Below are 14364 nucleotides of genomic sequence, written 5' to 3' on the forward strand. Positions count from 1 at the left end.
AAGAACCTCAATATAATTTATGTTGGCACCTATGGCGCTAGGGCCACATGGTGCCCTCAAGGCTAATATACACCCCTGTTGTTTCATGTTTTCACCCTATGGTGCTAGTACCACAAGGTGCTATTACCACAAGGTGTTGTCTATGCTAGGAAGAAACCTTGTGTGCTCTATGTTCACACCCTATGTCCCTAGGGTGCCCTATATGCTAGTAAGAAACACCATATGCTCTATGTTGGAACCATGTGGCCCTAGGGCCATAGGGTGCTATCATAAGAAACCATCTGTTGTCTATGTTGAGACCCTACGGACCTAAGGCCATAGAGTGGCCAAGGTGTCCTTGAAGAGCATTCCCTACTACATACATATAGAATACTTTATGGTCCCAAGACCAGTGAGTGACCTAATTGCCATTTTAGAGACTCTCTATTTGTACCCTATGGACATTGAGTGACTTATGTGCCTCTTCAGAGACTCTATGTTAGAGCCCTATGGCCCTAGGTTCATAGAGTTCTCTCTATGCTATTAAGAGACCCTATATGATCTTCAATGGCACTCTTGGGGCCATAGGGTGCCTTCCATGTTAGCAAGAGATTCTATATGATTTATGTTGGCACCCTATGGTCTTAGGGCCACAAGGTGCCCTCTATGCTAGCAAAAAGCTCTATATGCTTTATGTTGGCACCCTATGGACCTGGGGCCACAAGGTTCCCTCTATGCTAACAAGAAACTCTATATCTTCTATGTTGGCACCCTATCGTACCATGGCCACAATGTACCCTATATTATTTATGTTGGCACCCTACACCCTACGGCCCTAGGGCCACAAGGTGCCCTCTATGCTAGAAGGAAATTCTTCATGCTCTAAGTTGGCCTATGATCCAAGGGCCAAATGGTGTCTCAATGTTAGTAAGAAACACTATATGCTCTAAGTCCGTATCCTATGGCCCAAGGGACATAGGGTGGCCAAGGTACATAGGTACATTCACAAACGGATTTTGATTACAATGTCATTAAATCACATAGCAATATTCCTAATATTAGTAATTTCAATAAAAATGTCAAGTTCTTTTAGTGATCTTTAATACCATATATATAGGTGATATACTTTTTGACATAATTTTCAAGGATGAATACATATTATTAAAAGCTTTCATAATAAAATAGTCATGAAAAAATCCAAGTGTATCTACACATTAAAATAATTATAAGTGGTATATATTAACTTAATTAGACAATGATACTCATGATAAAATCCAAGTGTTCAATTTTTTCTAAAATTTCAATGTATTTACAATCTGATTAAAGGTGTAAGTTACTACTGTGATAAATATGCAATCCAATATACAATTTTGAATCATTATCATACATCATACAGCTGTTGCTTTGCCACACAGTAGAAGGGGTCTTTGCCTCCAAATGTCGACATAAAATATTGGTGGATGGAAGGTCCGGCTCACCATGCACGTTATTTCCAAATCCTAGGGGGCTAAAATATTTGTGTTGGATCCTCCTTCTAGTGTTGCACAGGTTCTGGAACTTGCATTGCCTTCCACTTCCATTGTATTGACATGCAATCCAATTCCCAAATCTTGGGCTACTAAAATATTTTTATTGGATTCTTCTTCTTGCCTTGCACATGTTCTGAAACTTTCAATATCTTCTTCCATTGGATTACTCTTTACATTTATCTCCAATAGTTGTAGTGGTTGACCTTCAAAAACTTGTAGATTCTCATCATCTTCTTCAGAAACTCTTTGGTTGACATGGAGTGTCATAAAATCTAATATCTAATATCTAACCAACCCAAATGATTTTCTCATATTAAATTGATCACTTAATGTGGGAGAATAAACCGGAACAAGTGTTAAGATATAGACATGTGCTTATAGATCTATCTCAACACGAGGCCAATGGTAAAGGGGCCCAAATGAGAGATGGTCTATCAAAGAGCAAGGCTAACAAATGGAGCATAAGACCTTAGGTTTAGCTTCATTGAAGACTTTCAATAATGTGTCTAAAAGGCCTTTGACCTTAGGTAAGCTAGGGCTGAGCTTGAGGCGCGGGAACCCGACCCAGCTTGAGGTGCTTGTCCTGCTTGTCATGCTTGATGACTAAGGTGCTTGAGGTGCTTGATGATTGAGGTGCTTGAGATGCTTGAGGTGCTTAATTATTGAGATGCTTGAGGTGATTGACATGCTTGAGATGCTAGGGTTGCACTTGAGGTGAGAACCTTAAAGTGTTTATGAGCCAAGCTTGTGGTGGGAACTGGGCCTATGCATGAGGGGCTTGAGGTGTCAAAAAGTCAAAGATTCAATACCTACAAGGAGGGGGCGAGCCCTACATGAGGGGGGATGAGAGAGAATACCCACACACTCACACAAGGCATGCATAGTACAAAGAAAGCAAAAGGGACACTTGTCAAGTTCCTCCTCATGTTTCCCTCATGGTGTGCCTGAAGCCTATTGGTTGGCCACCCAAGGGGTCCAATAATAATTTAGGACATTTAATTAAATGATTTAGCATTTATCTAGCCCTCTCTCTCAAAGAGGAAAGGAAGACACTTGTCTCAAGGCTACCCTTGCTGCTTGTAATGCCACCTGCTTGTGATTGGCTAGGCCTGGAGGGGTCCAATGAGCTTCAAGCATGAGCTACAAGGGGGGGTCGACCCAAGAAAGCTAGGGGGTTGGGGGTTATACTCACCCACACACACTCACAAAAACTCTCATTGTGTGCTATGCAAAGTGCAAGAACTCCATCTCCTTCTCCAAGCAGGTAGAGGTTGAGAGCCTACACCAACACTCTTGGATATGGAGTGCAAATCCAACCAAGAGCCATGCTTCAATGCTTAAGCTTGCCATCTCCTTCTTCTTCATTACTATGCTATTATGTATACTAGCAACAAGAGTTATGATAAGTGAGGAACTAATTCTTTCTCCTACGAAATGTTTCTTCTTCCTCTTCCCTACCCTCATTTCTTGCTAGCTCTCTCCACCTTCGAATTTGTTTGAGGTCTTGGGACTGAGGCTTGGGATAGTATATATTTCTTCAAGTTTATGTTATGTTTGTGATGCATGAAGCTTTCCATCTTCATTGCATCACCTAGGTCACAAGGAACACAAAGATTGTATTGTAACAAGTCTCTCTTAATGGGAGAAATCATAATACAAATGCCTATTGGAGGGGGGACCGGCTCCACATAAATCCGGTCCTCAACTGTTGTCATGTTCTCTAAATTCTCTCTCTTGCAAAATTATTGTTCATGCCAAGTTAACTAATTGCTATGATTATGTTGCTATCTTCAGTTATGTTCACCCGCTATGCTCACAAAGTCATTTCTCAAAAGTACTCTCATTAATTTCCGCTACTCTCAAATTAAATAGGCCAATTTCATTACATTGGTATCAGAGCATTTGGTTTCTCTTTTCTTGCTTAAGAAGAGAGGTCCTTAAGTAGCCTATAAATGATTGATGTTGTTAATTATATTAGGGTAAGTGGAACTGGGATCTATTATCGGTTTTGTTGAGCCCACTATGTGGGGGATGGTGCACACCTTGGGAGCTTTGGACTTAATAATGGAGTCTTTTTAGACTTGCCTACGGCTTTACCATTATTGAGCCATAAGAAGTCCGAAAGGAGCTAGCCCTTGGCAACTCTGCTATGTTAGACCTACTCCTCTACTCTCTATAATTAACCACTTAGAGCCGTGGGTGTAGATACTTAAGAGCCAATTTTCAAAGGCTAAGAGGAGTGGCAACTAAGGTTTTGAATTGCCAAAGCATACACTAAGTACATACATAAATTTTCTTAACATGGCTGACAATAATCAAGAGAGTAGAATGAACATTGATAGCTTTGATTTTGCACATGAAGGTGCTAATGATGATGCTCCCATGTTTGTGAATTATCTCGTCACTAGGTTGTAGCAAGCTATGGGTAACCCTGCTTTGCAAGCCAAAGTTACTCAACAACTTCGTGCTTATGGAATTTCCCTTCCCCTCCAAGAGGAGAGAGTGGTTAGGAGGCCTCTTGAAGAGACCCCCAAAAGAAGACTCTCTCACATTCGAGAGGAGTAATCCAAAGAGCAAGAAAGCAATGAAAGTTTAAGTTCCTCTGAAGATGTGGCTCCACGAAGACGGCGGTCTAGACGATCGCCAACTCCTCCCAAGAGGAAAAGATCAACACATAGTCCTTCTCCTCATCACTCAGAAAGGCAAGAGAGGAAACAAAGGAAGAAAAGGGCTAGGAAGAGGTCACCCTCTTCTCCTTCTTCTTCACCTTCCTCCTCTTTCGACGAAAGTTTATGGCTATTCTCCTAGAGAATACAAGAGGGGAGGACATCACAAATCATTTCCTGCATGGTGAATGTCACAAAAGCTAAATAAGTTCAAGGAGGGAGGAAAGAGTATCTCTTTTCTCACCTATGATGGCACCTTCGGTGCTACCGACAAAGTGTTGGCCTTCATCCAGCAATTTGATGCGGCCTTTGGATATGAGGGCTTCACAGAGTCCTCCAAGCTACGCCATGTAGCTATGCACTTCCAAAAATTAGCTCGTCAATGGTGGGCTAGCCTTCGTGGCAATGGTGAAGCCCCAAAGACATGGAAAACTCTATGAGTTTCCATCATGAAGCAATTCCTTGCAAGCAATGCAAAGGACAAATTGCTTACTGAATGGCGCAACTTGAAGCTCCTCTCCCATGAGTCTATCCACAAATATGTAGACAAGTTTTGGGATTCACATCTCACGGCTACTGTCTTTCAAAAGATAGACTTTGCCGAGAAAAGGCAACAATTCTGTGCGGGATTACTTGAAGAGATGGCTGAATACATCAACTCTCAATGGCCTGGTACTATTAGCGATGTAATCCATCACATCGTGGTTTCTTCACGCATCAATTTCCATCAAGGGGCTAGACGTAATGTCAAGCCCATGGAAAACAAAGACAAAAATGATGCAAAGGGGAAAACCAATGTTCAAAATACTTCCCAAGTCAATTCCAACAACAACAACAATCGGTCCAAGGAGAAGGGAGTTTACAAAGGTAAAAAAAAACTCTCTCCTGAAGAGCTTGAAGCTTTTCGCAAGGACCATAAGTGTTTCAAGTGTGGGGAGCAAGGACATGGCTATCGTTCTTGCCCCAAGAAGAATACTCGCAATGAGACTCCTAGGGCTTCCACCATCGAAGCTCCAAAAGAGGATGCTCATTGCAAAGGATCATCACTTTCCTATGCTTGGGGAAAGGTAAGAGAGAATGATGCCTTCATCTTGTTTGACCCTGGCTCTACTCTTAACTTCATATCAATGGAGTTGGCCACCAAGTTGGGCATTCAAGCTTTTGAGATGGGAGATATAGTAGTGGCTGATGCAGCTTTCAAGGGACAACAAGCCTCCGTTACTCCCTTGATTTGGAAGTTGAGGCTTCATGTCCAAAGCTATGTCGACAAGAAAGACTTCTTCATCTCTCCTCTCCAACATGAGGATGTTATCGTAGGGGCACCATGGTTTGATCGCATGGCTGCCAACATGAAGTTCCCTGAAAGGAGAATCTTCTTCACCTACAAGGGAAAGAACATGTATATAGATGCTAGTGAGTACGGTCGCACTATTCCACTTGTAAATTCGCTTGCTTTTGATAAGTCAATGAAGAGCTCAGTTTCTGCGTACATGATTTTTGTCAAAGAGTCTCTAAAAGATACTAATGTTTCATGAAATGTAAATGGTAGGAATCAAGAAGAGTTAGACTTGTCTAATTTTCTAAAAGGATTCCAAGATGTGTTCATCGATGATATCCCTATGGACTTACCTCCAAAACGAGGGGATGATGACCATCGCATTGAGCTCCTTCCTGGAAGCTCACCACCTAACAAGCCTCCTTATCGAGTCTCACAAGCTCAACAAGAGGAGATCATGAGGCAAGTACAAGAGCCAGTAGACAAAGGGATGGTGAGGCCTAGTTCCTCTCCCTTTTGTTCTCCAAACCTTTTAGTGCAAAAGAAAGATGGTACATACCGTATGTGTGTGGACTATCGAGCACTAAACCATATCACTATCAAAAATAGATTTCCCGTACCTCGGGTAGAAGATCTATTTGATAAGCTACAAGGCTCTACCTACTTCAATAGGATTGACCTTAAGAGTGGCTATCATCAAATAAGGATAGTGGATGAAGATATCTTAAAGACCGCGTTTCGCACAACGTTTGGTCTTTATGAATATCTAGTCATGCCTTTTGACTTGACTAAAGCACCAGCTACGTTCAATCATTTGATGGAGACAATTTTTAGATCATACCGCAAATTCACTGGAGTGTTCTTTGATGATATCATCATCTACTCCAAGTCTTTGGAGGAACATAAGCAACATCTCCAAGTGATTTTTCAAGCATTGAGGGAGAATAATCTTTTTCTCAACCAAAAGAAAAGCGAATTATTCCTTCAAGAGATTCAATACCTAGGTCATATTATCTCTAAAGATGGTATCCAAATGGATCCATCAAAGTTAGAGGTAATAAAAGCATGGCCTAACCCAAGAAATCTACATGAGCTAAGAAGCTTTGTTGGTATGTGCGCATACTATAGACGCTTCATAGCAAAATTCTCTCAAGTAGTAGGACCACTACACGACTTAACTAAGAAGAACGCTAAGTTTGTATGGACTGTTAAGGAGCAAAATGCTTTTGAAAAGCTCAAAGAGAAGCTTACTTCCCAACCAGTCCTCATGCTTCTAGATCTCTCAAAGCTATTTGAGGTCCAATGTGATGCTTGTGGTGATTGCCTTGGAGTAGTTTTGCTTCAAGAAGGACATGCCATAGCATATGAGAACCGAAGGCTCAATATTGATGAACGAGTCTTGGGCATTTATGAGAAAGATCTTTTAGCTGTTCTACATGCCCTAGACACATGGAAGCACTACCTATTGGGGACTCCATTTATCCTACGAACCTACGGGCCATCAAAAGTATTATGCTAAACTAGCAAAAAGATACTATGGTCCTTTCCAAATCTTGAAGCCCATCAATGAGACGGCTTATCAACTCAAGTTGCCCAACCATTGGCTCATACACAATGCCTTTCATGTAATCCTACTTAAGCCCTACAAAGGAGAGCCACCAACTGAACCAATTATTGAAGACCCTCCCGAAGTTGAAGACCAAGAAGAGGTGCTACAACCTGAAGCTATTCTTCGCCATGAAGACAAGGTACTACGACATGGTAAGATTATCCGATGGTATCTTATTAAGTTCAAAAATTATCCTTTTGAAGATGCTAGATGAATGCAAGGAATACATCTTAAGGATAGTATGAACCTTGTCAATGCTTACAATGCTACATTAGAGTAAGCAAATGTACAATTTCTTTTAAATGACTCATGTTTTTTTCTTATAAGACTAGTCCTCTTTTTAATTGTGCACAAATTTAACTAGTATGCATGCTTAGAATCATTTTTGTGCTGAGACGACGTCTCTCGAACACCAAGTAGAATTTGTCACTCTACTTGGGAGAATGAAATGGACTAAAGAGTAGACATGCTTGTGGCAGCTATGTCTCCCAAGTACCAAATGGATTAGTCATCCATCTTGGAAAGATGTCATAGGGTAAAAAGGGATCCTCTACCCGCTAAGTAAAATTGACTAATGACTAAGGCTTTATCTCTTCTGCCTCATAGTCGAGGACGACTATGATTTCAAGAGAGAGGTAATGTCATAAAATCTAATATCTAATATCTAACCAAACCAAATGAATTTCTCATATTAAATTGATCACTTAATGTGGGAGAATAAACGGGAGCAAGTGTTAAGATAAAGACATGTGCTTATAGATCTATCTCAACACGGGGCCAATTGTAAAGGGGCCCAAATGAGGGATGGTCTATCAAAGAGCAAGGCTAACAAATGGAGCATAAGACCTTAGGGTTAGCTTCATTGAAGACCTCCAATAATGTGTGTAAAAGGCCTTTGACCTTAAGTAAGCTAGGGCTGAGCTTGAGGCACGGGAACGTGACCCAGCTCGAGGTGCTTGTCCTGCTTGTCATGCTTGATGACTAAGGTGCTTGAGGTGCTTGATGATTGAGGTGCTTGAGATGCTTGAGGTGCTTGACATGCTTGAGATGCTAGGGTTGCACTTGAGGTCAGAACCCAGTCCAAGCTTAAAGTGCTTATGAGCCAAGCTTGTGGTGGGAACTGGGCCTATGCATGAGGGGCTTGAGGTGTCAAAAATTCAAAGATTCAATCCCTACAAGGAGGGGGCGAGCCCTACATGAGGGGGGATGAGAGATAACATCCACACACTCACACAAGGCATGCATAGTACAAAGAAAGCAAAAGGGACACTTGTCAAGTTCCTCCTCATGTTGCCCTCATGGTGTGCCTGAAGCCTATTGGTTGGCCACCCAAGAGGTCCAATAATAATTTAGGAGATTTAATTAAATGATTTAGCATTTATCTAGCCCTCTCTCTCAAAGGGGAAAGTGGGACACTTGTCTCAAGGCTACCCTTGCTGCTTGTAATGCCTCCTGCTTGTGATTTGCTAGGCCTAGAGGGGTCCAATGAGCTTCAAGCATGAGCTACAAGGCGGGGTCGACCCAAGCAAGCTAGGGGGTTGCTTAGGAGGTATACTCACCCACACACACTCACAAACACTCTCATTGTGTGCTATGCAAAGTGCAAGAACTCCCTCTCCTTCTCTAAGCAAGTATAGGTTGAGAGCCTACACCAACACTCTTGGATATGGAGTGAAAATCCAACCAAGAGCCATGCTTCAATGCTTAAGCTTGAAGGGGATCGGAGAGCACCACTGACGGAGAGTGAGAGAGACAAGGAGACACACGACACACAAATATGGGTGAGGAGACTCAATGAGTGAGCATCCCCCTATACACTTATGCTATGTATAAGGTATACAAGTCAATGGGCACCCACGGCCGGGCAAGGCACAGGTGCCTATACCCCAAAAACCCCCCACTTAAAGGCAATTGTTCCTTTAAGCAAGGGAACCTAGTCTAAAGACTACAAAAGGCAAGAGAAAACCGCTCTCAATCGATGTTCATTGGCTGGCTGTGATCGTGTGCATCCGGCTGTCTTGCTCCCGTGTAAGTCCATACACCACCAGACGTACCGCATACGTACTGCAAGTATGTACGCAATACCTGCATATCTCCCTCGTGCACTATGCCATCATCAGTTAACAAATGACTGACAACCCCAACTACAAATGCTCCCACTACAGCTGCGATATCCGGTCTCAAGATCAGCATGTCATACATGAGACCACCAAATGCCGATGCAATGCTAGTGGGCGCTTCTAGCTCTACGGAGCATGCATCAACATATATATCCCTGGAAATAGGCATCTCTGACTGACAAGGCGTGTCAGCCATATGCATCTCCTTACTGTCTGCAAAAGACGCATCAACCTGTCGTGCAACCTCAAAGCAAACCAGCTGCTCTAGGTGTCTGCTGGAAGACATATCCTGCACAACTATATCCCCATGCTCACGGTTGAGCAAAGAAAGGAATGACTGCATAATCGCTGACATCTCAGCCTCCTTTGCAATCATCCACTGCAAACATGACCACTCAATCTGTTGTGACTCACTGGAGCTCTCATGCTCTAACTCCTTATGCATAGACTCTTGCACAACTTCCTCCTGTCGTGACTCACTAGAGAAAGACCGCTCTACCTATCTATCCTGCATAGAAGTATCTCACACAACTAACTCTCTGCTTTGCTCAGTCACTAGCAAAGCATGCATGTCTGACTCTGTCACCTCTCTGTGTGACTGCTCAAGTCGTGCCCCAACTGTGTGCATAACAAGCTCACTACTCTGCACTCCATGCAAAGCACCCTACAACCCATGAGCAAAAGAGACTGTCCGGGTCTCTCGCTCTCTGCATGGTTGTAACAAGATTGAGACTCGACCATCTCGCACCAATACTACGTGCAATGGGTACCATGTGCCAACTCTAGCACTTCTCGCAATCACTAGCGAACCCAAATGCAACGCAAAAGATCGCTCAAGCAGCGATACCCGACATCCACTATCTTATAACTGTCTGACTGAGATCAAATCCCGTCTCATATTTGGCACATAACGCACATGACGCAGGGTAAATCTCATACCACTGGGCAAGGACAAACATACGTCTCCTGCACCCTCAATGTCATACACAACACCATCGGCCATGTGCACACAACCAAGTCTCCCACTAGAAAATGTGCTAAACCACTCACGATGGGACATGACATGGAAAGTAGCATCTGAATCTAGTAACCAATGTGAATACAATATGCAATCCGTAGACATCAGATCCTCTGAAGACAAGCTAGATGTAAATGTGACATCGCCGTCACAAGCATACTCAGTAACCACCGTACTGATCTCACTAACATCTATCATGTCCAAATCTGCATCACGCATATGTCGCCTCCGTTGTCTCAAACGCCTGAAACATCGACGCCTAATGTGCCCTCTATGTCCACAATGCCAACATGTCAAGTCTCTATGCCGTCAAGACTTGCATGTGGGACCAATCTCTCCCATGGACATAGAAGTGTGACTAGACTCCCCTGTAGACATGGATGTCGCGTACATAGCATGTAAACTCTGCCATAAAGCATGAGTTGTAGTCTCCCTCGAGACCTGCCAGTAAACAGACTCAACCAGATGGAAACGAATCATAGACATGGCTAGCTCATCAAGATCCTGCCAATCATCATCACGCGTAGACTTGGGCTTCGCCGATAAACCACGCAAGGGTTTATCCTTCCCCAAATCCGCCAATGCAACAAGCATATGCTCCTTCCAAGCAACAAAATCTGCACCATCAAACTGTGTCAGACCATAACGCTCGAAGTCAAATGAAAAATCAGCCATAATGCTCGCAAAAGAGCAACCAACAATGAGTAGCAAATGTCAACCAAATCAGCCCTAAACTGGCTCGAATCGCATCAACAAAATTCTGCAAATATGGCTCAAAACCTGATGCAAAATTGCACCAATAACCGTGCAAAACCTTGCACAAAATCACAAGTCAATATGACTCGAATCCGGCTACCTAGCTCGTAGCCACACAAGCATACATCACAATATTCACTCCTGTGAGTGTGCCAAGATAATTGTACGCCTGTCAAACCGTGACCTAATCACCAAGCCCACATTGTGCTGTATCAATGCATACACACGCACAAATCTCCCACCTGTGCAGAACACCGCACGCAATCAATGAGTGCAATCGCAATCACAACCTGGATTGCATCAACTTCTCCGTATAAAACTCCTGAGAAAATTTCGCCAGAGTTTCGACGCACAATGGCTATCAACACAAAATAACCATTGTCCTGCAAGCTCAATACAATGAGCAATCAATGTGCATCAAACTACACTCAACATACATGCATAAGCTCTGCAAACCTGTGTCCAAAAAACGCTCACAAAGAGTACCACAGGTGACCATACAGTCATCCACAACCAACCTCTGCACTTGCTCACAAGATCTACTGCTCACCACATAAGCATACATAGAGCATTACCCGCTCAAAGACCATGTATGCAAGCTACAACGCTATAGAAGAACCACTCAACTGCAACTGGCAACACCTATGGGAGTACTAGACTCAACCTGTACCTGGGAGTCAAACCCGATCTTGTAACACCTCATATGTGCCTGCTACTTGCAGTGTGCAAGGGTAAGCTATCTGCACAGCAAAGAAAACAACAGAGCCTAAAACTGTCCTGAAAAACAGTCTATATGTTTTTAATTTCAGACCCACCTGCACTCCAAATCAGAAAACAATTCCTTCTACAAAGTCGTAGATCTTGAATCCAGCTCCGTTTTGAACCAAAAAGTTTTGGAATCGAAACTTTGTAGCTCAAGTTATGAGCAAAATAGTAGACTGTTGTCAAACTGCCAAAAACTGAACGACTTTCTTCTGTGCTTCTTTGAGCTCATAGAAAAGCTCAAACTCCCTTCCCACCTCGATGTGTGAGCTGGATGTATCAATCTCACAATGTTTCCATGTCTATGGAAGCTCCAAGCTCCAATCTGTCGCCGATCTGGCCGTTGCAAAGCTTGCCGAGAAGAGGGAAGATGTTGTACACAGTGGGCTGATCTGTAAAGGAACTATGGACTGATCTCTGAGCACTAGGAAGCTCCTGAGAGCTCGCTTGCAAGCCTCTGTATGGATGTCCACAAGCCTCCTCTATTTCTTTGCTTAGATCTGTGACCTCTCCACCATAGCCGACGAGTTCATCGCGAAGCCGTCCATCTACGCTCTCACACCTATCGCTCTGATACCAATTGAAGGGGATCGGAGAGCACCACAGATGGAGAGTGAGAGAGAGAAGGAGACACACGACACACAGATATGGATGAGGAGACTCAATGAGTGAGCATCCCCCTATACAATTATGCTATGTATAAGGTATACAAGTCAGTGGGCGCCCAGACTCTCGACGACCGGGCAAGGCACATGCGCCTATACCCCAACAAAGCTTGCCATCTCCTTCTTCTTCATTACTATGCTATTATGTATGCTAGCAACAAGAGTTACGATAAGTGAGGAACTAATTCTTTCTCCTACGAAATGTTTCTTCTTCCTCTTCCCTACCCTCATTCCCTGCTAGCTCTCTCCACCTTCGAAGGTGTTTGAGGTCTTGGGACTGAGGCTTGGGATAGTTAAAGCTTTCTTCAAGTTTATGTTATGTTTGTGATGCATGAAGCTTTCCATCTTCATTGCATCACCTAGGTCACAAGGAACACAAAGATTGTATTGTAACAAGTCTCTCTTAATGGGAGAAATCATAATACAAATGCCTATTGGAGGGGGGACCAGCTCCACATAAATCCAGTCCTCAACTGTTGTCATGTTCTCTAAATTCTCTCTCTTGCAAAAGTATTGTTCATACCAAGTTAACTAATTTCTGTGATTATGTTGCTATCTTCAAATATGTTCACCCGCGATGCTCACAAAGTCATTTCTCAAAAGTACTCTCATTAATTTCCTCTACTCTCAAATTAAATAGGCCAATTTCATTACATGGAGATAGATAGAATCTTTTTCAGTAGGGTCAATGGCATGAGCATCCTCTATACCAACGATCTCAAGTAAAACTTTGTCAGCCGCAATATCTTGTTGAAGGACTGCTTTTAGACTCCAAAGTATCTATAATTTTGATAAATCTTTTTTGTCACATTCTTAGAAAAACTAATCGCAAATAACAGATTTACTAAATGACAACACATCTACAACTAATTTATTTTTATGCTCCTCATTGTCTAGAGATTCCTAATTTTTACTAGCTACATTAGTTCTTTGTCCATGTGATGGTGGTGTCTAGTACTTTACTTGGAGAAAAAGTTATGCCTTTAAGCTCTAGAACACAAGTCTCATTTTCTATTGCAATATCTTCTTGCATTGGTTGATTTCCTTGAAAAACTTTTACTAAGTATCTTATGGCCTTAAGGCCATAGGGTGCTCTTTGTAGATATCTCTATGACTTTAAGATAATCCAAAACATGTCTATTTATGGCCTTAAGGCCATAGGGTTAGAATTGCTAGTAGGTCTCAACATATAAATAGATCTATGTCTTCAAATCCATATGGTACTTTATTTATGTGCCACCCTATGGCCCTAAGGCCATAGGTTTTCATAGGGCCACAAGATGCCCTCTATTAGCACTAGTAAGAAACCATATATGCTCTATGTTGGCACCCTATGGCACGAGGGCCACAGGCTCTACATTGACACCTAGTCCACCTTCTATCCCTAGGTCCATAGGGTGCCCTCTATTCAAATCAGTGATCATATGGACCTTGGGCCATTTGCTATCTTTGGCTTTAAGACCATAGAGATAGGATTTTTGTAGATATAATATAGAGAGAACTCTATAACCTTAGGATTGTAGTAGAGTACTTTTTGCATGTGTCACCCTATGTCCCTAAGGCCAATGGACATGTACGGAGTAGTCCACAAACTCAGATTTGTAGGGTATTTTTTGTAGGTATAGAATAGAGAGAACTCTATAACCTCAACATTGTAGGGTAACTTTTTCTTGTAGCACACTATGGCCCTAGGGCCATAAGGTGGTCTTTGCATGTACCATTGTATGGCTCTATGTCCATAGAAAATTTATGAAGTACTTTATACCTAAAGAGAAATAATATATAGCCTTTGGGACAAATTATATACTTTTTTGAAACAACTCCTTTGCCTACTTACTTATAATTATGTAGATCCGAAATACAAAGGTGCTCTCTATGTTTGTTAGAAACTTATTTCCCGAAGACCATAGGGTATCCAAGGTGCCTATTAAGAGAATACTGCAAAATATTTAAAGAGTATGCAATGGCCTCAAGGGTAATGAGT

Source organism: Adiantum capillus-veneris, chromosome 9, assembly GCF_014529385.1.
Source record: "Adiantum capillus-veneris isolate H3 chromosome 9, ASM1452938v2, whole genome shotgun sequence".
Lineage (NCBI taxonomy): Eukaryota > Viridiplantae > Streptophyta > Polypodiopsida > Polypodiales > Pteridaceae > Adiantum > Adiantum capillus-veneris.